The sequence below is a fragment of the Ambystoma mexicanum genome, chromosome 1p (assembly GCF_040938575.1).
Source record: "Ambystoma mexicanum isolate Mex_15411 chromosome 1p, UKY_AmexF1_1, whole genome shotgun sequence".
In the NCBI taxonomy this organism is placed as follows: domain Eukaryota; kingdom Metazoa; phylum Chordata; class Amphibia; order Caudata; family Ambystomatidae; genus Ambystoma; species Ambystoma mexicanum.
The window spans coordinates 452663700-452690311 of NC_090921.1; the positions used below are offsets into that span (position 1 = coordinate 452663700).

General features: G+C 45.0%; 1 protein-coding gene across 2 annotated transcripts in view; it reads left to right on the top strand.

Annotated features, from left to right (window-relative positions):
- The window catches only part of LOC138572668 (single-stranded DNA-binding protein 3-like), a 1217622-nt gene that overhangs the window by 305510 nt on the left and 885500 nt on the right, over nucleotides 1-26612 (top strand). The window lies entirely within an intron of this gene.

Sequence of the window (26612 nt, forward strand, 5' to 3'; positions counted from 1 at the left end):
GGTACTAGGTAGGCATTTCCGGGGCACTGCTATAATGTGCCCAGGTACTCACACCATTTTACAACTGTTACCATGTTAATGCCAGGTGGAGCCATTATGGCAATGCCTGTCAAAGGCCTAACCCAGGCCTGTACAAGCCAAAACTGTTGGCTTTGTCAATTCTTGCTATATTGAGTTTCTGACTCCTGCAATGTGCGGGTAGAGGGAGAATCCGGATGTGTCTGTGTGAGTGATACTTAGTGCAAGCTCCTTATCCTGTGTTGCCCAACAAGGACGGTCCCTGAAGCCTTATACATATTTAATACGCTTAGTATTCTATATTGTGGTACCAGGCCTATATAACTTGTGCTAGCTATCTGTTTCCTACTCGTGTCCCTGGATTTTGTAACCTATTACCTGCCTTCCTCAACAACCGACTCCTCATTCTCAGATACCCCCACCCAGGGGTGTTGCTAGGTCTGGAAAAAATCCAGGGCTGCGCTAATGTCCGGACTGTTGGGATTAGGGGCTAGCTAGCTTTCTGGTTGTAGCTGCAGAGCTTCTATCCGGGGCTACTACTAAAAGACCCAGGACTAGAGCCCACCAACCCCCCCCTAACCCCTCTTGCAACGCCTCTGCCTCAACCTATTGAAAAGGCATCTTACCCCAGGACTACCTCAGTCCCCTGTAATGGTTCCCAAGTAGGTAATTTCTGGTCGAAGAGTCACCCAACCTTTTAAGAAATATAAATACAATTACTTTAGACATAGCCCTAAAGTTGAAACTAAGCCGTGCATTCTGAGGTCTTCTATTCTTCATATAAAACACATAATTAATATTTAGTAATCTAGTACAGTGTGTTGTTTTTTCTGAAATATAGTTAAACTGCAAACTGCTCTATCACCACCCCACTTATCTATTTGAGCTTTTTTGGCAGAAATGACCCTTTGATTTTGGGTGCAACAATCATTTTGTGTTTTTGTGATCCCCTGGATAAGGGGACATGTCAGACCAGAAGCCAGTGAAGGAAGCCCCACTGGGCGCTGTAGGCCGTAGACGTAACTGAGTGATTGACGGCTCCTTGGGTTCTGCTTCTGTTCCTACAGGTCTTGAGCCCGGCACTGTCGGTGCCTTATGTGAACGGAGTCCCGCTAGTGAAATAGAACCCGGGATTGGCTCTGCGACCATCCATTATTCTCCATATACGGAGGGGACATTATTTATCCTTACTCCCTTATCTGGCTCACTCTGTAGCATGATTTCCTCCATGTGACATGAAAGGTTAACCCATAAATATTCACCGCCTGGATAGTTGTCTTTTAATATACTGCTGATGTGCGGTGGTTCTTAGCATGCTTGCAAATTCTAGGGACCACCTGCGTAACAGAATACCTCATGAGTCAGTGGCCGCCAGTATACGTTTTACGACCACGCTGACTTACCATATGTAGGTAGGGACCCGCCATTAGTACAAATCCTTGGGGCCGGTTATATAAATTCCTATTTATACGTTTGAAATTGAACATTGAAATTGTATATTGTTTGTAATTTGTGAAAAGTTTATTTTATAAACTGAAGTACAATAAATAAATGCATATTTACAAGTTTTGAGGATCTCGTTTATGGGGGTTTAGTACTAGCCTTTGGGTTCCCTTGTTTAAATCCCTATTCTAGCAGTCACTGGGACCATGTGTGTGCTAGAGACATCTCATCTAATTCCCAATGTGGCTGTAATTTGGCGCTTTGTATGCTTTCTTTTTTTCAATTATCGGAGGCGAAGGCGTACCCACGCAGGCGCTTCCCCATCCTAAAGGATGATGTGCACCAGACCCACCAATCATACTTAGCTTACATAAACTCACAACTCCTCCCACCGCCCCGTCTGCCTCACAAAATCCAACATCACACTGCTCCTCCTCCTGCCTCTCACCCCGTCACTTCCCAGCAAAGTCCTCCCACTCAGCTCAGCCACACCTAGCGCAGTCAACCGAACCCTCATCAATTCTCTCTCTTCAACATGTCTCTCACACCTAAGCAATATGCAAGTCTTCAGTACAGACCCTGGCTACTTCATGCATGTACCGCTCTTTTATAAGCCACACGGACAACGTATCTGTGTTATTTCGCACAAACCGAAGGGACATTGTGTGAAAATTGCTGTGTACAAGTGTTGCTTGCACCTGTACATATCTTGGGGCCCAGTTGGATGAATCCTATACAAGGATGGAAAGGGACCTTGTAGGCAAGTCTTTAGTGCAAATCTCAGACACCTGTTTCAATAAATTCTTTGCAATTCTGCGTAAATGCCTCACACACATTTGATATCCATTTTTGCAAAATAAATTGTAGGTTGCTCTAGTATAATAAATCCCTATTCTGTATGTAAAGAGACAAACTATCTTTAGTGCAAATTTTAGGAATATTATGTCTAATTCCAGTTCTATGAGTAAAAGGGATTTATGAAGAAGGCGTTAGTACAAATCCCATTCAACTGTTCTATTCATATTGACTAGTCCGAGTCCTTGTGCATGTACTTTGGGTAAATATCCAGGGGTTCTCTTGTATGCAACCTCATTATGTCACTCGGACATCATGTAAATATCTAAATACAACTCCTAGGAACCATTTGTATTCATTCGTATTGGGTTGGTCAAGGGAATCTCGATTGCAACTCTCAAGCAAACGGCCATGGGATCACTACTGCAATTATCTGGTGATCCTGTTATAATGCATTTAGCCTGCAGGAGGAAGGAGCAGGTCTACAGTGCCCAAAAGCACTACATGTTAGCGTGCCCCCCTAAACTCCCAGATGCAAGAGGCCTGTGATGGAAATATTGGAGTAAAAGAGGATTTATGCTGTACTTACCTTTTTTGTATAGTTTTTTGTGTGCCATCGTAAGGAGCAACCCAATAGTTTTGTGCTAAAGAGCAGCCGCGTCCTCTTGGGTCACTAGCCACCCAGTCATGGTTTGCCCTCGCACGTACAAGACTACCATAGATGCAGAGCCACATCCTTCATGGTAGACTCCCAGCGTGTCCTAAAGGCAAGCTGCATGAATATGCCCCTGGAGGGTACCAGCCAGGCTGCTTCATAGACCAGTGATTTGGTTAGGGCTTGCCCAAAGTCCCTGTCCACATGTGGATGCAGTTGGCACGCATATAAAAGGGCTTTGGGTGGCATACCCTATCCAAATTGGCCTCACCTTTTCGATGGGCCTCAGGGTGAATCCATCCATCCAGTTTTGCCACACCTTCCCCCTCCCTTTAAGTAGGGTCAGAATTTGTCTTTAGGTCCGGAATGGTTCCACAACCCTTATCGTGCCCTAGGCAACTGCCTAGAACTGCCTTCCTTTAAAGCTGACCCTGCTTTCTACAGTCAACCTTAACACTTTGCAAGGAAAGTGCAAGATCTTCTGTCGTTTTCAATGTTCTCTGCCTTTTCTCTCTATTGTGGGTTAAACAAGCTGTGTGGAACAGCCGTTTTCTTTCTACCCCATTCCCCTGACCCCTCTGCTTAGCAGTAACATCTGCTCAGATGTCTGGGGAGAGTTTGTGGCAGCGAGGTTGCCCTAGAGCTTCCGGACAAAGGGACTGCCCCGGCAGATGGAGCGAGGTGGCCTGGGAGACCAGGTCAGCCTGTCACAGGAACAAAGACCAGACAATTGACTTCTTTGCTCCTTTCCACCACGACGAATCACACCCCTTTTGCGCAGTTGCTACCAGCTGCTGGGGCTGTCGGTTTCCATTTTGAAGTGGATCCGGGACTGCTTTTTGCCCCAGTTACTGCTTTCCAAGCCAATGTCGATGGAAGAAATTGATCAGAAAGCTCATTTCCCGCGGATAAGTTTCCACACAGGAGAAACTTATTGCACCTCAACAAATTATTCTCACTAAGGTAATGCATGTGCTGGATATTGGTGACCTCCCCGCCACATTACCACCTTATTCACTGTCAAATAATACTAATAGTAATATCACGTTTTGTATAATAATTCATTCTGGATTCCCCCCACATCTAAATCGAATATTAATAGGTGTCAATATTATTAATTTGTCGACCTTGGAAGGATGAAGGGATGAGTCGGTCCTGCTGGGATTCGATCCTGTTTGCCCTAGGTTGAATACAGACAGCTGTGTGAAATGCTTAACTCACTGAGTTACATTGCCTGCTTAATTAAAGAAATCCGTTCTCTAATAATTTCCCAGGAATAAGGGCCCAGATTGAAAATTGAACATGCAAAAACAAAGGCAAGAATAACTAAAGTAACATTGTTGAGCATTTACACATTCTAAATTAAATGTCAGCTGAAGTAGTGAAATACCTATATTTTACTCGATTTTATCAAAAAGAAGTAACATATATATAATATATATTGCTGTATTTTCTTAAGGCTGGGGCACTCCTCTCCGCCCTTCAACTCCCCCCAACCCAGCTCTACTCATCTCCCATTATTTTACACGGTCGTATATCCATGAAGTTACACTTTGAAAACAGGCACGCCAACTATGGTTAATCCTCATTTTAAAAGGGGGTTATTTTTTTACTTTTTTATTTCTTTATTTTGAGCTCGTTTAGTTCCATGAAACTGTTTTACCTTTTTGTTTTCAGTAGTCTTAATTTGTGTGGCGTTATTTGTACTGCGCGCTATGAAATCGCCCGCGCTGAAGGGTAGCATACCAGAAAAGCATGAATATTGATTGATACGTTTATTTTTAGCTTTTATTCGTATTGATTTTGTGTAGGTCTGCGTTCAGAACGGTTGCGAGGCGGGGGAGGGGTGGTGTCCGAAGGCCTCTGGACAAAGTGGAGGGACGCGGGCGCGAATAAGGCTGAACTATAATGAGCGTGAGAGAGAGCGAGCTCCATGGTCGGCACTGTACATGGAGCATGTTTGTAATCGCTTATAGAGTTCATGAGGTCATGTAACAACCACGTGTGGAGTTGACTCAGTTTAAGGCGGTTTTCCTGAATTATTTATTTTAAAATGTTGGAGCATTAGCAAATAAAAACAAAAATCAGATACTAGCCGATCACAAGATGGCGTTCGGGTGGAAGTTTGCGGGCTGGTTCCACTTGTGTCGCATGACCTCCATCCGTAGGGAACGCTCTGTGCTACGTCAGTGATGTTGAGACCTGCACCCTTGCACTAATCCGAGAACAGCCCGTCAGAAAATGGCGTTCCGGCGGATCTTTGAGGGATGTTTCCACTTGTCACATGATCTACATTCGGAGGGAACTCTGTGCCGTACTGCCCTCAGTGAAAATGAGAGCTGCTGCCCAGCGTTGGTTGGATGATGCGTCAGACTCGGACAACACAACAGTCAATAGGTCTAGTGATTTTCATGTCTTTTAACAGAACAATCAAATGTATCATAAGGCATTTGAGCTCGATACCCTATAGATGGCACTGGGCAAATGATGTTATTTTTTTTTTTAAGACAAACCTTTACAACACGCTGGCATGTGGCATGGGGGCTTTTGGTGACTACCTGTCGAGTCGTGGGTTTCAGGCTCGCAAAGCAATGTCTGTGCCCCCAAAGCAATTTGGAATGTGTGGAATAACCACATTCACATGTGAAACACTAGCTTTTTGCCACTTTCTTTGATATTTCTCGCAGACTTTTATTGTGTAGGCTGTTTTGTACAGCGCTGCGATACATGCTGAGCAAAACTGCTTCAGAGTGCTAGGGAATGACTGGAAGAAGAGCGAGAGGCCGGAAGGAAACCAGGGGAGGAGCAAACATGGGGTAGCTGCCACGTTGCTTGGGGCCCTGTGATGTAGGTTTTTAGTGCATCTCGGGTGGCACCGTCTGAATCTGTGGAAAGTCTGAATCTGGCTTTTTGGGCCTGCCTCATCCATTTTACGGTGAGTTTCAGAATCTAAACATTTATGGAAAGGGGCCCTGCTCCTTGGGAATAAGAGCAAAAGAGCAGACTGCGGTTGGCTTTGTGGCGGATTAAAGATTGTATGGCCTTTTTGAACTGTGCATGTATCTGAGGTATTCTGATAGGTCATTCAGCCTTCTTCCTCAGCTGTCTGATCTTGGTGCCACTCTCCGGTTGAGACGCAGTTTGTAACCCTGGGATACTTTTCAATGGTGCACCACTGGAGTCTCGCTACTTTTAGACCTTATTCCAAATCGCCGGTGTCCCCCGGCCCTGCAACTTGAAGTTTTCTCTGGCATCGTTTGAATGCCAATGGAGAGATTCAAGGCAAAGTGAAATGTGGTCTTGCCTCTGTACACCAGGGAACGGGTGTGCTGCTCTGTTTTGTAGCTGCTCGTTTGGTCGCAAGGATATCTTTTATGACCCCACATATGAGGCGTTGAAGAAGTCCAGCCTTGCCAGCATGTTGGGTTATATTTTATGCTCTGTAAGTATCCAGTGTTTTTTACCACTGAATATTCACTGCACCTATTTTTCAGTGCAGAGAATATTCTGCAATAAAAAAATAGTATTTATAAATACAAAAACAGGATAGTTGGTTTGGTGACGGGAATATTCTGACAACAGTGTTGCGGGGAGAGGTGGTTGGAAGTTAACAGAAGGCTGCAGGGGACCACCCTGCATTTTGCAATGACAGTTTGGTAAAAGAAATCCATTATAAAATACTGCTGTCAAAAATGGCCAGTAAAAACATATGGAACTGTTATGCTGTGGATGCTCCACTTGGGGCGTTGAATGTGGCTTCCGACATGTCTGTCAAATGTAACCCCCATGTTACTTATGGTTACTTATGGTGCCCATCGATTCACGCTAAGGAAGAGCGAGAGTCCTGATTTTTGGGAAGCCAAATATCAAAATTTGTAATGATACAGAATCATGAAGCATCATTTGTATGTGTGGGCATAAATTTGGAGCAGTATTTTGGGGCTGTCCTCATTAACATGTTTCCTCGCTGCCAGTGTATCGGCAATGACGAAGTGTGGCCCCTAGGCATGGCTAGTTGCGTAGCATCAGTGGAGGTGTTGCGTGCGGCTGATGTCCTCCTGGCTTCGCCCTGGCCTCACTTTTCCACATGGTGGCAGACATAGCAGGTGAGTATAGGATAGGAGGAGGCGGAGAGGTAATCTGCAATGAAAGTGGGAGGCAAAACAGAGGAGCCAGACTACAGTGGGGTACAGTGCAGAGTGAGGGAGCCGATAACCAAGAGGCAGGCAACTAAAGTGAGTCAATGGGGACAAGGAGGACTGAAAATCGTTTAGGCCTGTGTATTGCTAGTGCCAACATTAGGGGGCATGTGGGGGCTAGGCATGGGGTTGTGGTTGCAACTAGGTGTCGAGGGGAAGGATCTAAGAACTCTACCCTTGCCCCACCCAAACGAAGATGCATCAAATGGAAGTCACGCTATTGGGTCATCACTATGAGTTAGAGGTGAGCCGAGTGAAATCCATTGTTGCAATTCTGTTGATGAGAAAACTGTAGTTACTTAGGAACGCAATGCTTTCACATGGGACCCAACCAGCAGGGTTTGTGAATTGCCTGGTGTATGTGTTAAACAGGTAGGGGGATAACGAGTATCCTTGAGGGCCGCTCCAGGGGGTATACTAGTCTACCTGGTCATTAGGAATGAGACAGCCCAGGACGGGTTTACCCAGAAGTTTTCTAGTCAATCCAATCGTTGGTGTGTCCGACTGTCATTTGCCACAGATGGGCCAAGCATTACCAATGCCGCAGGCTGGTCATGCTCCAGTGTCTTGTGGATTTCCTCTGTCCCTGATCCCAACCTGCAACGTGTAACTGTGCGTTGCAAACAATCGCACTGCATTCAGAACCTAAGTGGGGCCCATGTCCAAGCATCTGTGTGGCAGCATCCTCCACTAGTGCATTAATCCACACCAGACATCTGCCCATAGTGCCTTCCATCATATTCAGACACAGCAACTGGCCCCATAAGTGTGAGCAGAATATCCAATGGTTGCTCGGGGCTTGGCCACAGCGTGTAACTACACCGGTTGTGGTTTCTCGCAGCATTGATAGGTTCAGAATATAAAGTACTCCCGAGATTACTCACTTTCAAAGCATGGAGAATCTGAACCATGTTTATCAGAGGATGATTCACCCGTCTCCAACTCCACCTCTGAGAGCTTCCGCATTTTGCATGCTGTTTATGCATCCTACACCTCAATCCCTAAAGTTACCTCGGCCAAGCATGCTGAAGGGGACCAGCGTCCTGCACATCTGGTGTAGGACGTACGTCTGTCTGTCATCAGCATTCAGATGGCATATAGTACTCATCTACCTGATATCCCACAATGACCTTGCAGTGAACAACAAAAGGACGAACCAATCCCTGGCACTTCAACAAGGCACAGACGCTAAGCTGATACCTGGGAGCCCGTGGCCACTCAGTGGGTCCTCCACTGCAGGAACAAGCAGGCCCACTGTAAGCAAGTGGGCCCATTGCGTACCCGCTTGTGAGGTTAACAAAGCAAGATCTGCAACCCACAATCATTCCAGTTACTTGTGAGATGCAACTTTGCATCTCCCTTATCCAGAGAGTTGCCGGCTATTCCTTTAATATTGAAGTTTCACAGCTGGTTAGAACTGGTTTTAGGGTACAGCCCAGGACGATTAGTTTGCTTGAAGTCTGAGGGGTGGATATCAATCTTTTTGGATCTGGACTTATGTCCCACTGAAGGGATGGAGGGCTGGCATGGGAGTATGATCCTTGGACACAAGATTAAGGAACTTGTATCTGATATGCATGCCTGAGTAAGGTATGATTTGTTGCCAGTTAAAACAAAAGAGCCACAGTTTAAGTCTAGATCTCAACCCTTATCACTTAGTCACTTGATTGACAAAACTGATTGCAGCCATACAGATTCTTGCAAGAAGCATCTGAAAGGGTCAAATTGTCTTGATTCACCGTTCCCAGACATTCTTCCTGGTTTAAATGACAAATTTCAAATCTTGGCTCAAACAAACGGACTCTTCTTCACCCAGGATGCCACGATGAAGCAGCCCGGGACTTTGCCCGCCTCTTTCTTTACCCGTGCTGCCAAACAGGACAGCCCAGGGCCCTACCATCCATGAGGTGGGCCTTCAAGGGGAGCACGGCTGGGTTGCCTGGTTCAGATGATCCGGACTGGACTTCACCCTGGCCAGCACCGCACACGCTGCGTGGGGCCTTTGAAATGATGGGCCCGTCAGGTCTGGCCGCCACGGCCCGTTGGCAGCTGGGCTGCTCTGCGCCTGCACAGCCCACAGTAAGATAGCCAGGTTGCCGGGCAGACGGGGCCCAGACAGTAAATGTTCATAGGCCTTGGGAGGCAGTACCCCCTCTCTCCCTCCCTCCCTCCCTCCCTCGCTCCCTCCCTCCCTCCCTCCCTCCCTCCCTCAGAGAATTGTTTCTTTTCTCCATCTACCCGCTCTTCTTTCTCGTCTCGTTTCTTTGACACTTACAGCTTTTAATTTTAATTATCCTAACGGTTTTCTTTTCCTTCTAGAATGCTGCCCTGCCCAGGCCTTTCTTCGGTTGGGAGTTCTGTCCTTTTTGTTTCTTTTTCAACATTCCAGCCAGCCCCCTGGTGGGCTGGATGGAATAGTCCATTAAACACACTTAAAACGCATACCACAAAGTAAAGTACCCAATTGAAATCCATGGTGTCCGTTTCAAATTTTTAGTTTGCCCTTAGGGGACAAGGATGCATCCCTATCTACACAGGCCCTATTTGGGCCATCGGCTACACAATCGAATGTATAGCAACAGTGCACTGATGCATTTTGGGCCTCCACTCCTGATACAATCCCTTCTGCCCTTGTACTGTTAAAAAAACAACAAATAGCCAACATTGACTCATGGCCTGGGTATGTATGATCACCTGCTAGAGGGTTTCTGAAAACAGGCTTTGTATACTGAAGAAGTGCTAAAATATCCAACTGCATCAGTGACATACTGTGTGCTTGTTGCACCGCGTAGAACCAATTGGCGCGCCCCGGCCACTCAATGGGTCATGACACATGCTGATTCAATGATGCCCCATCATAGAGTGAGAAGTTGGTCTTGGTATAATCCAAAACTGATGTTCCCCATTGAACCATTAGAAGTACTGATGTTTGGAATTATGTTTTTCACATGCTATAATTTGGAAGTCTTGTTGTCTGGACACTGTCTTATTGTAAATTAAACAAGGGTGTGGGATCCCTTCTGCTCTGAGAATGAACATGGGTCAAATACTTTTGTTCTATGACATTTTTCTCTCTTGGTAGTAGACTATCCTGAGTGGAAGAAGTTCCACAGAACAGGTTGTTTGAACCATGTTCGTTCTTGGTAGAGGAACTCTTGTTGAATGTGTACATTTTTGGGTTTCACCCTTGGTGCAACCCAGGCTAATCTAGACATGGAGCCTGTGCTCACTCCCAGGCTAATCTAGACATGGAGCCTGTGCTCACTGTGCCTTAGAGAGGCTCAGCTTCACCTCAGGTCCAACTATACCGAAACGCGTATCTTGGGTTGCCGATGATACTCTTATTCAGAGGAGAATTGCCTAGCCTTTCTGTGCGGGACTGCCCTTGTGGGTGGGACCAGACTGATATGCAAATGGTATTTCTCTTCTGTGAAGGGTGTTGTGAGCTAAAACCTGGAAGTAGATCCTCCTGAGTGGAAGAAATTCCATAGAACAGGTGATTTGAACCATGTTCGTTCTTGGTAGACGGGCTCCCACCCTCTTGTTGACAGTTGGATTGTAGGCAATATGCACCCTTTCAATGACGTTTAACAAATGTTACTTTACTTAAATACTCAGACAGCGCCATACACCCATAGGCCTCAGAGCACACATAAATCTGATACAAGCAAACAAGAACAATTAGACATATGCCAGGCTGAGAGCACTAGTCAACTCCTTTGTTGAAAATATGTGTCTTAATCTCTCTTTTAAATACATTCAGACAAGGAATAGCCTGCAGTGTGGCTGGATGCTCATTTCACGCACTACCCAGGTCTCAAATCTGACTGCCCCATACTTTTGCAGTTTGAAGCGTGGCTGGCAGAGCATTTTGTTGTCGTTAGAACAAAGTACTGTCCTACACGGCACAGGCTTGAGACGGTCGGGCAGATATTGGGGAACATTTTCGGAAATGCATTCATGTGTCAAAGGGACGGCTTTGTGCCAAATTCTATGCTTCACAGGCAGCCAGTGAAGGGAACGTCTAGCTGCAGTGATATGATCCTGCCTGCCAAGTCCATAAACCGCTTCTACAGAGCCCTTTCTGGAAGGGCTGAAGTTTATTCAGATGAGACAAAGAGGTACAGACCAAAATAATCCAACTTGGAGTTGATGAGAGCAGAAGCCACAAGAGATCTATTCTTCTTGGAAAGATATGGACAAATCTGTCTCAGCATTCTGGTGATATAAGCACAAGAGCACAAATGAGCAGTGAGCTTATTAAACGATAGCTGCAAGTCCAAAAATGCTCCAAAAGTTTTGACATGAGGGGCAACTAAAACAGGAAAGCCAGCTGAAATAAGAGTCAAGTTTTCTTAACCTAGGACCAGAGCCAACAGTCAAGATTTCAGTTTTGTTTTCATTCCGTGGTCAGAATCCTGGACGTGATCACCCGAAAGTTCTAATAATATCGGCATGTCGTCCACATAATTTGTGTAGCTGAACTCCAAGCTGCCCAGAAGGTCAAAGAGATGCTGGGTGTAAATATTAAAAAGGGTTGGTAATAGACAGGAGCCCTGTAGTACCCCGCAGATAAGATGAACAGGGCAAGCTTGATAATCACCCAAAGCAACACTCGCAGAGTGGGGATCCAAAAAGGACTTGATCCAAGGCACAGCACTCCCAAACATCTCGCAATTTCAACCAATCTTCTAGCCAGCAGGCTGTGATCCACCAAATGGAAAGCTGCTGAAATATCAAGCAGCATCAGAAGAGCAGTGTGACCTTTATCAATAATGCCCGCAATTTTAGACTTGAGGTCCAAACAAGGCAGTCTGTCATGTGCTTGGCACGGAAGCCCGATTGGCGGACCCCAAGTAAATGATGTCTCAATAAATTCCTGCAGCTGTGTAGGTACGTGATCCTATCCAGGATCTTCAAGAGAAAAGGGACATTAGTAAGGATCTGTATGATTCCGTTGCGGAAAAGTCAGCGACGGAAAAGTTTGCATGAGAAATGTGCGAACCACAAAAGGTTCCAAACCACAAAAGGTTTGATGCAAACACGCATTCAAAACCCCTATATACCCCCACCCACACCAGACCCCCACCCCCAACATAACCAAACCCTATTTACCTTTCCTTCACGCTGTGTCCATGCGGCGCCAGTATAGTGAGCGGGGTGTTGCAGGGGAGAACCCCGCAGCCCCCGTTTTTTAATTTATTTTTGTATGTTTTCTCTTTTTTTTGGGTGTGCTGCGGGAGTGTCCCACCCAACACCCCGCTCACTATACTGTATAGCATAGTGAGCGGGGTATTGTGGGGGACACCCCTGCAGGCCCTGGCTTTTTTTAATGCATTTGGCTGGGGGTTGGGGGGGGGTTGTCCCCCCGCAACCCCTGCTCAGTGAGTTGAGGGGGACAACACCCCCAGCCCCAAGTCCGACCCCACCAAAACACCTAAACACACACCACGAAAAGTTCGGACTTTTGGTAGTCCGAACTTTTCGTGGTGTTTGTTTTAGGTCTTTTGGTGGGGTCAGACTTGCATAGTCGGACAAAACGTACAATACCCATTAGGCATTGGGCAGTAATTACTCGCTATTGCAGGGTGGAGATTTTACTTTTTTAACAGGGTGGGTAACCCATGCCTCCTTGAGATGACCTTACCTGCTGGGGGAAAGTATAAGCCAATAGGATGTGCTCGACACACTGTAGGGTTAAGGGTTTATTTTTGTCAACATCCTTAAAGCCTTGATTAAACCATCGGTCTGGAGAAGGCCCATGCCATAGTATTGCCCTCCACAGGCGTAAAGGACAGTCCTCCTGTACGATGTGGCAAGTTTGATTGACTAACTAGAAGCTTCATTTAATTGTCGGTGGCCAAATCTCATTTGAGACCTGGAACTCCAACGCGCAAGTGGCATTTACCTGGATTTAACAAGTAAGACAGATGTGAGTGTTATTTTGATTCCCTTTTGTACTCTTTGGAGACTCATGGCCGACAGCTGCCTAATGCTTTTAAAATGGCAGTGGCAGCCGCACAGAGTACCTTTCACTCTATTTTTACACTGCCTCTTGGTCTGACTCCTATATTACGTTCAGCAGTAGAATGTATTTATTCATTCAGAACTGCCTTTGTTCAAATGAACCGTCAGTTCCCTAAATCTCCAAAAAAAGCAGAATATCCATAAACAGAATCTTGAAAGTCCTTGAAGTCCACCAAAAATTGTAAAACATTTTGGGATTTATGCTGCCAATTCCAGGATTATTACCAATAATGTGGAAAGCTCTGCCCGGCATGTTTCCGGGGGTGAAAGCTAAGGATGCACATGATGGTGGATCCTCGAGCGATGATCAGTAGTGTCTTGTACGTAAGGGCTCTATTCTGCTGCCGTTTGTTGAAGTATTGCATCAGTCCACACGCGCATAAAGTCCTGTGCGCTCATTCAAGGTGATGGACACATCCCTGCACTCTGCTTTTTTATGTCTCTGTATATTTTGAATCTCCCATGACTGCAGATGAAGAACAAGGTTGATCCCAAGATGCTGATGCACATCAATGAATCGAATCGTTGAATAGCACTTTGAAGAGTGGATGTTCGGTTTCGATTTACTAAGAACTAGTCTGAAGCAAATTCTCAGATGCTCTGGGTATAGTAAAGATGACGAGTCTGTCTATAGAATACACAGGAGAAGCTTGCACACGTATTGACTTGAAGATGCGCGTGAGTTGAACAACTCTCCATTGGAGCCTCTTTGGCATGAAGGACCAGTTCTACAACCAGCTAATGGTAGGTGAGAACTTGGGGGGAGACGAGGGGTGCATTATTTATTTTTTGGAAATGTATAAGGCACTTGTACAGCAAGACAGCGTTTCAAAGTGCCACAATTTGGCCCTACCATCTGGCCCCAGTACCAAATAAGGGCAGCCAAAACGGCTCCCCACCTGCGGTGGCATACATCCTTGAACCCGTACGGTTGTCCTGCACATGGCTATGTATGCACCTCTGCTCCTTAAAGAAGAAGGGGTTGGGAGATTTTCACATAGGCTTTACATTTTTTGGCCTCATCATTTCTCATTGGGGAGACACTTGCCCATAACTACTTTTACCAAAGTGATGCTGTCAACTGTGCAATCAGTATCCAACCGTGCCTTGTGGAGAAGCGTCTCCACATGGCACGTCATTGTGTCAATGGTACGCACCAAGCACCACCCAGTATGTATTTGCATCACTTGTGGTTAAAATGTAAGCCTGTGTTCTACTCTTTTGCTTCGAGGGATTTGTTTGGAGGACGAGGAGTCTGAGGCCACGGAGTACGTGCGTAGAAGAACTGCAATCGACCTGTAGTGTATCGGGATCACCTAATTAAGGGAAAGTGCCTCTGTTTTCCCCGTATCCAGTTACACCGGTGCTCTTTCTGTACAGCTGGGGGAGGCTAAACTTCAATAGGAAATAAAACACTTCTTTTATTAGAAAAGTGAACCTCTGGGACTGAATTGTTTATTGCCAGGGCTACCTTACAGTCGTGTGTTTCCTCTCTGCATTATTGAAGTGTTCTTTCTAATTGGGCAAATCCTGTTATATATGTGGCCTGGACGGGACAGCACACTGTAATTCTGTGACTATCAGTGCATTATGAATGGTGGGGGTGACCATTGGATTCCCAGAAGCCTATCCCATTAACGTCCCCCACTGTCATGTTAATCATGAGGCCCAACATCTGCTCGGATAAGCCAGCCTGTGAAGTGGAGTCAGAATGAGCAACTAATGTAAGCTATATTGTGTAATGTTTGAGTGAGCAAGACTGGGCCACCCCACTGTAAGGTAATATATATATTATAGCCAGCAGAATTGTAATTATGATTTTTAGCTCTGCAAGATATTCTCCCTTTTAGTAAATGTTCATTGCAGTGGAATCCTGATTTTGCCCACTGCATTGAAGTACTAGCACCAAAATCCTGGAACTGGCTGCCACCTAAAAGAAAGAGAAACTCCTGATAGGTGAGTGCACCAGGTAGACAAAGTGTGACATTCGTGCCCAGGAGGGGTAGACAAGAAGCAAAGTGGTATCCTGTATACCAGGAGCAGGAAGTGAAGCAACATCTTGGCAGGAGGGTAAACCAGGAGCGAGAAGTGAAGCAATATCTTGTCAAGAGTATAAGCCAGGAGAGAGAAGTGAGACTCATATACAAGAGAAGAACATATGAAATGAAAGGATACCCTGGCAAGGAAGTAAACCAGAAGTGAGAAACAAAGGGATATCCTGGTAAAACAGTAGACCAGAAGTAAGAGGTGAAGTGATATCCTGGCAAGGGAGTAAACCAGGAATAAGGATTGGAGTGATGTTCTGGCAGGAAATGCAAACCAGGAGCGATCTGGGAGGTGATGTCCTGGCAAAGAAATAAACCAGGAGTGAGAAGTTAAGTTGAGTGATATCCTGGCAAGGGAGAGAACCAGGAATGCAGAGGTAAATAAACATAATAGGGGACACCAATACCTCCTTTCAAGACCCAAAGAGAAAATCACCAGTACCCTGGCAAGAAAGTACAACAGAGGTAAAAAAGAGACTAAAGTGTGAGAGATTGTATAAAGAAGAGGACTTTGTGCTTAGGATAGGGGCAAGGACAGAATAGTACCCCGAATGTAAAGTTGAATAGCAACATGGTATAATAAGCAAAGGAACTGGAAGAAGATTATTTTCCTTGGCGCTAAGTGGAATGATGTCCAAGTATTGAGCTCTGAAAGTACATTCTGTAAAGGGAAAATAAGTATTTTCCTCAACCTATGGAATGGTAAGAAATAAAGGACTTTAAGGGGGAGGTCGTTCCCCCTGCTCCCTTTAAACTACAGTGAAAAATTGTGAGAAGAGTGATACGCAGGAGAGAATATAGCGCTTATGTGGAACACTATTGTCCTTCATACAGAGGCGCTGGATAAAATACTGAATAACCAAAGGAACCCTCGGGGAAGGGAGAAGCCCTTCTTCTGGCAGAACATTTGTCTTTCTGTTCTGTGCCTTGAACTTTATGTTGAGAACTTGTGAAACAAGCTATAAATATAGTGTAATTGAGTATCCTGATGCACCTTATGTTGAGTTTGGAGTGCAAGGGTGAAATTAGGATTTTCAGACATAGGACAGTGGAAGTTCTTTTGTTTAAACAAACACCCTCGCACAGACTGTCCTTAGTTTTGTTGAGGCAGGGACACCTTTCCTAGATTTAGGGAAAGGTAGGATTTTCCCCAACCCTTGTTGTTTTATTATCAATAAAATATCAAAACTGTATCTAAACTGGTTACTGTGTCCGGGTTTTACTCTTGACCCCTTATAGCAGCCATATTGCCTGCACAAACAGCAACCTCTACTGTACTAGCACAAAAGGACAGAATTACAATGTCCCCTAGGTCAGGACAAAGCTTTGCACCCATAAAACGACCATGCAGCCACTGCTTAGAAACATATGGGCCACAGATGCCATCTTGCTTTGCCGTAGTGATGAGGTAACCTTGAGTCTCTAAACAAAGGGACCCTTATTTGGGAAGACCCTTCCCACAATTTTTCCACACAGCAAAGGACATTTAACTTTCCTGTTCATTATGATCTGAAAAATGATACCTACACCCCGAGATTCGAGCCACTCTGCTTTCATTAACAATGTAAATAAAGTTTAAATCGTTACGCAGCCGTTCGTGCCATCTTGTGGCTGTGTGCTGTTGTTTTTTTCTTTTCTACTGTGTTTGGCACAATGCAAACAGCGACAGGATGTTGTGGTCGCTGTGTGCAGCCTTTCTGAGCTGACAGAGGATGCTGAGGCTGATGTCAACTTCTTGGAATTTCCACTTCAGATGGAGATGTTCTTGGTAACGGTTACTAAGAGAAACATCACCCAATGGAATGCACTGTCCTCAACAGTAATGAAGGACAACTCAAATTACTGAACAGGAAGCCGAAGGGGATATGTTTAAGTGTTCACCAATTTGCAGATGACAAAGATGAGGACTCAAGAAGGAGATGGGGTCGCTCGTATCTAGATTGTAGTCTGTGGTACCTTTGTTACTATAGTTCTCACCCTGGCTTCTACACTTCAACAAGCATAGTGGTCCCAGGTAAATATTATATCCCAGTGTCTATTTCCATCTGTTCAGTTGTCAAAATGGGATTTGTTCATAAACTCAGTGCTTTCTATGTGTGCTGCATATCCTTTTTGGGAAAGACGTGTCCATTTCCACGTACACAAATACAAAATATAATTCGTATTTATGTGTGTTTTAAACCACATTGGGTACATAACTTGAAAAGAGAGTATCACAACAGTCTTCCATTCACATATGTGAACTTATTCTAGAGTTTAAAGGGGATGGAAGAAGATGAAGATCAACACAAAAATAGGATTGACCTGTTCTGCCTCTGTGTTTTCACTCTCCAAGACCCTCACTGCCAAGCAACTGTACACCCTCAAGTGTCTCAATGCGTGATTAGTAGCAGGCTGTCTCGTGGCAAATACTTCACTTTGATTGGATATCCCTGAGGATAGGTTTGCATCTCAAAGTTGGCAAATCTCGGAAATACAGTGGGAGGAGGAAGGTGGGTTAATGTAAGATCTGTAAAATGGCATAACACAAGGACCGAGGGGTCCAGAGGGCAATCCGTAGTTTTGCTTACACTCCTGGGCGCTCGGCCAGGACGGAGTTCTTTAAGTCACTCAGTCACAAGGCTTGCAAAGTGTCCCAGCACACCTCTTTGATAATGGCATCACTCACTGTCTTTATCCTAGCTGCATTCCTTGTCTTGATAATGACTTGGTCTTCATCCTTGCTGTCATCTGGGTCTGTGTCTCGGTCCTGGATTCTAGGACGAGGTGATGACCTCGCATCAGCAATCGGAGAAAGCTCTGTGTGGGATTCATCTTGTCCTAGGTGTGCGTTTGCTGGTAGGGTGAGGATTGATATTCTCCCCCTGCTTTTGGGTCGAACGTACTCCCTTCTCAGCTGTGCTTTCAAAGGTTAAACAAGTGTTCTTTATTGAACCTGGTGGACTTGGCACTCCAAGCAGGATCTTGTTTGGTGTCCCCAATCGGCCTCAGGCTCACAACCTCAGAGGTCTCGGGGGTTGCCCCCTGCCAGTCTCTGAACTTAGCTTCTCAACAGGACTTTCACTCTAGCCTGTCCCTTGATAATGACTTCTTCTAAGCTCTGGCTCCACTGGCTTAAACAACTCCCTGGTTCTAGTTGCGGCTCCTGAGTTGACCCACACAGGTCCTGCTTTGCTGTGCCTCATCCTCCTTGTCCTCTCCCACTATTTGTCTGATATTATGTGATATTTCCATATTGTGAAGGTTTCATACTAAAACGACACATTTTTAAAACCTGTGTTTTTTGGGGGCATTTTAGTGCGGTCTTCAAATGCAGATTTATTTTTTCTGTGGTGTGTGTTGGGGGGTGGGGTTTAACCCCCTGAATCTCCCAGGAATCAGATCCCTCCCCCCACCTTCATAGAATCAGGGGGAGCAGGCGGGGCAAGTTCATCCCTGAGACTCACTTTTCTTACCCGCCACCTCTCTTCCTTACCCAAAACATTACCTATAACCCCTTCCACAGACACGCACACGCTCACATTTACTCCCTTCCCCCTACTTATTAATTGCTCTGTTTCCCTGTTAGCTCAGTTATGGGAGATTGACCATAGAATAATTGCTCTGTAACCTCCCTATTAATGTGGCTGCATTTTCTGCTGGTGCTTCTCCTCTTTTATGAACGAAGACTGACCCTTGGCCTTGCCTCCGGGGGCCTAAGGTAACAAATGCCCTGTCCCCGGTGTTGGGATGAGGCCACTGACCTGGAGCTTTGGCTTCCCCACATTCCTGTGAGTCTCTTCACTTGGCCCTCACTGCTGTATGGAACATGAGAAATCACTACACGAGATATTAGCGTTTGCTCTATCATTTCTGGTTCGGCTATAGGTCAGGATCCATGCCGGAACTTGCATGTGGTGCTCTTCCATTACTGTACCGTGCATCGACCCATGATTGTTTGCAAGGGAATGTGAAAAATCACTTGCTACTGCTTTATATGTGAAACATTTTATCCTAATTTAATTTTCTCTGGGGTTTCTCCCTTGGAACCCAGCGTGAAGGCCGGATGGAAAGGCCAATGCTCTCTTCTGCTCCTGAATGCTCGGTCTCCCCTGTGCATCTTTCCAGCCACCCTCTGACTGCCAGCTCCATGATTCACAGCCTGGAGACTGCAATGGTGAAGATGGCGCCGCCATGAATCGGAGTGCCCCAGGCACCCACAATGCTCTGTTGAGCATGGCCCATTTAGATTGGCCAATCAGCAAACAAAAGGAAACTGCAACACATGGTGAAGTCGGCCGGCAGCGAAGGCCAATGCTCTCTTCTGCTCTCCGCTGCAACTTGCCAGACCCAGCCAGCAATCTAACGCCTCTGGCGGTCTGCAGATGCACATCTAGCCAAGGTAAGCCGGTCCTAATTGCCTATGTAGTCGGCTCCCCACGCATATGACTCTTAACTCTTATCTGCTGTCTCCTGCTCGGATACTACCCTGATACCCCCTGTCACACTGTTCCTGGCTCAATGCATACCGGTGAGCACCATCACTCACCACCTTTCAATCAGACCGCGAGAACACCCCTTGCTCCATCGGAATCTGATACGCGCACACAGCCATACTAACAATGCCTCACAAGCTCCCGCTGATGCCCGCGCTACACTCCCCATTGTGCCTCTCCCAGCAGAAACCTCACCCATTCCACCCCAGCAGACACCATACGGCCCCCCACAATCACCTTGGAATCGAACCCCAACAAAAACCCCAACGCTCCTACAGCTGGTCACGCCAACAATCCCACCTCAGAGACCCAACTCCTCCACTGCCTCCAAGCATGCAGGGTAGGTTAACCATGAGCATCGCCCAACAGACCTACAGATTAGGATCCAGAATGACTCACCCTCAGCCAACATCCCACCCCACACCATAAATGTCTAAACTCCCGCTTGGAAGAACAATCCCACCGTGCCAGGCAAGTTTAATCTACACTTAACACTGCTCACTCTAAAGTCAGCCCCCCACAGCAACCACACGGCCCTTGCAGAGTATCCTGACCCCTAGACTATGCCCACAAGCAGAAATGTGCCCTTGTAATCAGCCAATACCCCTAACTCCCGCAAATGACCTACTCCCCAACACTCCAGAAGCTTCCTCGCTGTCCCCCAACCTAAATCCTCATTGCCAGTCCAATAAGGCCAACAACCCTATCACTCCACTAATGGGAGCCCTCATCAACGCCACGTCCATCACCGCTCATGCTCTAGACATTAACCTCATCTGCACCCAAAACCTAGACTTCCTTGCCATCTGTGAGACAAGGCTACACCCAGCCTCTGGCCCTGCACTGTCCCTGGCCATACCCAAGGGCTATGTAATCTACAGATCTCTGGAGGAGGAGGAGTAGCTTTAATTGCCAAAGAATCTATCTCTATTACACACACTACCCTACCTATGAACGTAAACTGTGACCTACTCACACCAGGATAACCCCCTCTCACACGGTCACCGTGACCATTTTTGTGGCCTACAGACCCGCCGGCCCCATACTCACATTTGAAGAGTATCTACTGCAAGCAGTGGGCAACAACATCAAACCCTCCTCCAGAATAATCCTCCTTGGAGATCTGAGCTTTGGCCACAAAGACTCGTCTGACGCCCATGCATCCAATACAGCCCATACTCTCAATGCCTTGGGCTTCCGGCATTGCGTCAATAACCCCACTCATATCAAGGGTTGCACCCTAGATTGGATAGATGTCCTCAATTACCAGACAACCATCTTAAACAACATCGCTTGGTCAGATCACCACATACTATCATTCGTCACCACGCCCACAAAACACATCACCTTCCCCCGGCCCACACTGCCCCCCACCTGGGCACGTAGCACTTGCAAACTCACCAAAGAGAGCATATCCCCCTTCCTCCCAGCCCAGAACCTGCACACTAATGAGTCCTCCACTCTGGCTGACCTCTATACTAGCACCCTCTCAGCAGCAGTGAATGCAGCGGCTCCCCTAGCCCCCTGAAAATTCAAAACTGCAAAACATTCCAACTCCTGGTTCACCCCTTAACTCCTGGAACTATGCAAATCAAAATGCCTAGCCAAAACAAATTGGAGAAAAACACTGACCGACTCCAAAAAATATCCAATTTACTGAGGCCGCCAAACAATATAGACTAGCGATCATAGAAGCCAAAACCACCACCTACAATCCTAGAATTGCCAATGCCAAATCCAACACTAAAGAGATTTTTTTCAATCTTATGGGAACTAGAATCACTGGCAACACCCCCGCTATAGTCAAAGATGAGGCGTGGTGCTCATCCATCAAAACAGCCATGCTCAATAAGATCGAAACACTGCACAAAAAAATCTCAATCAAGACAGCCATGCCCAAACCACTGCCCTTAGGGACCACCCAAGAACCCAACCAACTCCTGATGTTCTACTTCAACCATATCACTGAATCTGAAACAGCAGCCATCCTGAAAGGGCTAAAACCCTCCAGGTATAAAAGTGATGTTTACCCAGCACCAATCATCATGGACTGCATAGACAACCTGATCCCTTTCTTCACTGAATGTAAAAATGCCTCCTTAGCTGCTGGCCAGGTCCCAGCTAATTTCATAGCCTGGGTATCTCCCCTGATAAAAATACCCTCACTCAACCCGGCCTCCCCCAACAATTACCTACCCATCCCCTCTGTCCACTTCCTGCCCAAAATCCTGGATCGAGCTGCCTATACCCAGATCCAACAATTTCTGGAAACCCACCACATCCTTGGCACCGCCAGTCTGGCTTCCGGCCTGGCCATGGCTCCGAATCTGCACTAATCGACCTAAAAAATCATCTTGATGAGATCAGGTACCAAGGAAATTCTGCCCTCCTGCTTCTGGATCTCTCAGCTGCATTTGATCTAGGTGACCACCAGATCCTCTGCCATCATCTCAGGGACTCAGCCCAATTCTCAGGAGAAGCCACTAGGTTGGTGGCATCCTTCCTCCACAGCAGATCCATGAGAGTATTTGCAGAGAACTGTAGTGCCACCCATAACCTGCGGAATCCCCCAAGGCTACTGCGTGTCCCCCACATTATATAACATCTTCACTAATCCCCTCTTTGACCTACTTGACTCAATCGGCATCACTTACACTAACTATGCTGATGACGCTCAAATTCTTCTCCGCCTATCTGGCAAGTACAACGAAGACTCCCGAGCACTAAACAAAGTTTACTCCATCATTCAAACTTGAATGCCCACCCTCTGTCTCAATGACAATAAGACAGCTCCTCCTAGTGGGACCACTGTCGGGCACAAAAATGTTAGACCCACACCTCCTTCTGCATTGATGGTCACCAAATCCCAATTGGCTGCAGTAAAAACACTTGGTGTGTACCTCGACACTACACTCTCGCTCACACATCAAGTGAATGGATTCGCTTCATCTGCGGCCCGCACCAACAAACTGATCAACTCTGCCAGATCCTTTCTCTCCAAAGACAGTTTCCTCACAATGGCGTGAGCCATTATAGGATCAAGACTGAACTATTGCAATGCCTTATTTGCAGGCACCTCCTCCAGTAACATTGCAAAACTGCAGATAATCCAGAACAATGTCATTCAAGAGGCCCGGAACATCCCTAGATGAGACCACATCTCTGCCGCTAGGAAAAGCGTTCACTGGCTCCCAATCAGAGAGCACATCATCTATAAGTCAAGGTGCATCACACACAGATGCCTATCCAACTCTGCCCCAGTCTATCTATCACAGAAAATCATCAGAGACCAACCCAACAGACCCCGCAGAGTGGCTGACAGCAACAAACTGCTACAACCCATTTACAAAAGAGCTAAAACCTAACCTTTGCTGCACACTCCAATTAACTGCTACATGTTCCAAGATTGTATAACTGGTTGTAACAGCGCCTTGATGCCTCTGGGTTTAGTGCACGTTATAAATGAAAAAATAAATAAACTTTGTTCTACCCGCTCATGAAGCGTATTTTCCACCTGACATACGTGGAGTTGTATAGAACTCTAGTACATGTACACATCAACAAAGAAAGGACTACAGGGAGCTCTGTGACATCCACCTTAAGCCACAGAAGCCCTTTCTCACAGTCCGCGAGTTCCCCTGATTCCCCTGCTCTCCCCCACCCCCATTCCTCAGCCTTCCTGAATGAGTAACAAACCGGGATTGCGTCACAAACAGAACAGAGACAATCTTTTTGACTTCTGGAGCGCACTCAGTATGTATATAAACTGTCACTCTAAGAAATGTATTTTATTTTTATAGGTGGTATTTGTTCTTCAAAGTTCCCAGTTTTATGGGTGGGCTTTGCCAATTTGAATGGACAAACCATAAGCCATCACAGTTCATAGAAGGCGAAACATCAGTGTCCACACATCTCCCTTTTAATCCTACAGTACAAATAAATTCTTCAATAACTTATTTGCCTACTATTGAATTTAGTATCTTGTAGTGCATAATCAAAATATTAATTTATGGATGTTTTTCACTATGCATACACACATGCTAAAGTCCTATATTTGCAAGCATGTGCATTCAAAACGGCATACATTTGCAAACATGCAGATGCAAATATGTTAATTAACACATAGTAGATTGAGAGAAATATGTACAAATATGAATTCAAAATGTTGAATATAGACACATACTGCACACAAAGTGGTTTGAATATCCATAAATATCCATAAATGCACACTCTAATGTAAATGTTTAAATAAACTTACATACTAATTTTCTAAATGTACACACACACACACACACTCATTATGGATGCAAATGTCCATACAGAACTACACACACGTAATATGAAAATATATGTAAATTGGTACATGTACACATGCAAATGCTTAAAAGTACATACACATTTTTAAGTGTGAAAATACATGCTAAAACATATGTACAATTCTGCCTGTTAAATATATTTTATTCTTATTTTACTTGTAAAATCAAGCAACAAATCACGTAATTCCAAAGAGACGTTTTAACACATACATTATGTCCAAAAACAACAAAAGTACAAAATGTACATAGGCCACCCATCAATATTTAAAACCAAGATAAAAATGACACATTTCCCAAATATTAAATACAAATTCCAATAATCTTAAATTAGGTACACTCAGTACATAATAATTAAACACCCAAATGTATATCCAAATGAAACTTGGAAAATAAACATATAATACAATACAAAATATAGACATGAATCGCTTTAAATAAATCAATAATTGATCAAAGTTATAGAAGACTGTGTGACTACAGCTAGGCACAATTAGAAATTGTTTTTTACTTCTATTTTTGTTTACACGATTCCAGAACAATCTATAAAGCCATCATACCAAATAGGCTAGCAAAAGTGACAATATACTAAAAACTTATTGGACATTGTACATCACTTTCTCTTTTTCAAACTTGTAAAAGCATCCATACATAAACCTCAAAACAATTCCAAAAAGTAACATATGTGAAACTGAATTAATGCGAAATCGATTAAGAAAGTATAACAATGTTTCAGTGTATTTTACACAGATTTAAACGCATCAAGCAAATACCTATGTGAAATGTTAAAACTTCTGATAATCATCTAAACAATATGGTAATGTTATCCACTGGGGATTAACACAATGCGATGTGGTACTGACCCAACTGACTGCAGCCATTTCCCTGCATTTTTTTACAGCTGTTTTTCTACATTTTCTCACAGCATTTTTATCAAGGATGGGTGATTAGGATTTTTTTTAATTAACTTTTCGGGAAGAGGTGGATGGCATATAAGGGGGTCTTTGGCTTGCTCTCCACACAAAAAACAGCAACCGGGGACACACACCTGCAAATGGGGGGGAAGGACAGCCGCAGAAGTTGGCCCACTACGAGCTGACCCAGACCCTACAGACTATCCACAATAAATCATTTGGATTATGAAACTGGACAAAAAAAACTAAAATATGAAACAAAATGTTAGCCAGAGCTAATGTTACTTGTAGACTCTATGAATAAAAAAAAAAACTAGGATTATTCAAATGTAACTGATCATCTAAACTATGAACCCTATTACAAATACAATTTTAAAACTTGTATCAAAGTCCACTCGTACAAACAATAAAATACATATCGAATTTAATAAAATAATATTTTAGAAGTAAATAATGTTGCTGTAATATATGTTGTGGTCAAAAACCAAACGCACAAACCAACTACAACACTGTTAGAACAGGGTTCGAAATTGCTGTGAGCTATTTAGATCCTGGTGATAGGAGCCTGGCTGCGTGGACACCAACAGCTAACAGGAGCAATATTTCGCACCACATGCCAGCTGGTGCCACGCAAATCTATCCATATGACATTAACTGTGCATTTAGGATTGTATACAAATGAGCAGTAGGGTCCACTCCAAGAATACATTTAAAGCTTAATTGGTCATATAAAATTGACAAAAAGTTACTTTGGATCTCATGTTGGAGTTAAATTTCCAGCATGCTTTATAATCGCTCCTGGTTTCCAGAGGTAACACGCGTCTACTGGGTGATGCCGGATAACCTTGTCGCACACCACTTCCTACCTTCCGGCACGGTGTTGCTTTAACCAGTGTGATTAACTGCCATACAAAGTGCAAAGAATCTCACCTCCACAACTAAATGTTCCTATTGGGCAACCCTTACTGCAGTTGTGACGTGCAGCAGTGACCAGACAATGGTAGCAGCCTGTTGCAATGCTCGATTAGACAGGTAAAATACATAGCACTGTGCCAGTACAATCGATCACAATGCTGTGGATGTAAAAGCAAAAAGTGTCTCTCGTTGGAACTTCTGAGGCCCAAATCCCTGCACCCATGACATCACATCTACACCCTGTTCATTACGTTGATGTCGGACAAGAACTATTCTCACATAACAGTGCTGCTCTGATATCACAATAACTTTCTGGTTGCTTCTTCCTTCCCATCTCGGCTCACCGTGCTCTTACAGTGATGGCTGCACTCCTGGTTCGCACTAGTTGGTTGGTCCTAGATACAAGCCTAATATCCCTAATGTGGCAAAACAGCAGTTCGTATTGTTCTCTACTCTCATGCTGTCAGAATGGCTTGGCCATCTGAGGACGGCATAGCCTCAATGTTTTTAATACATGAAATTACACTGATAGTTCTGCCTCTGAAAGTGGGCTTTGCTGATCAATCCCCCTTTCATAAGGTGCACCCTGCTAAAAGCATTGACTCACCTGGGACTGTATCTCACCTCTGCATTTCTAAGTACTGCCTGCTGGAGCCAAAATCCAAGCATTCGGGGGACTGGCCTTTGTAGTAAAATACTCCTGTTACCTCAAAATGATAATCGTCTCTCAAAAGGGACTTGTGGCCATAGGAAATAAAGTTAGATATGCCTGGCTTCACAGGGTAGCTCTTTAGATCTCACAATTTTAAAGTC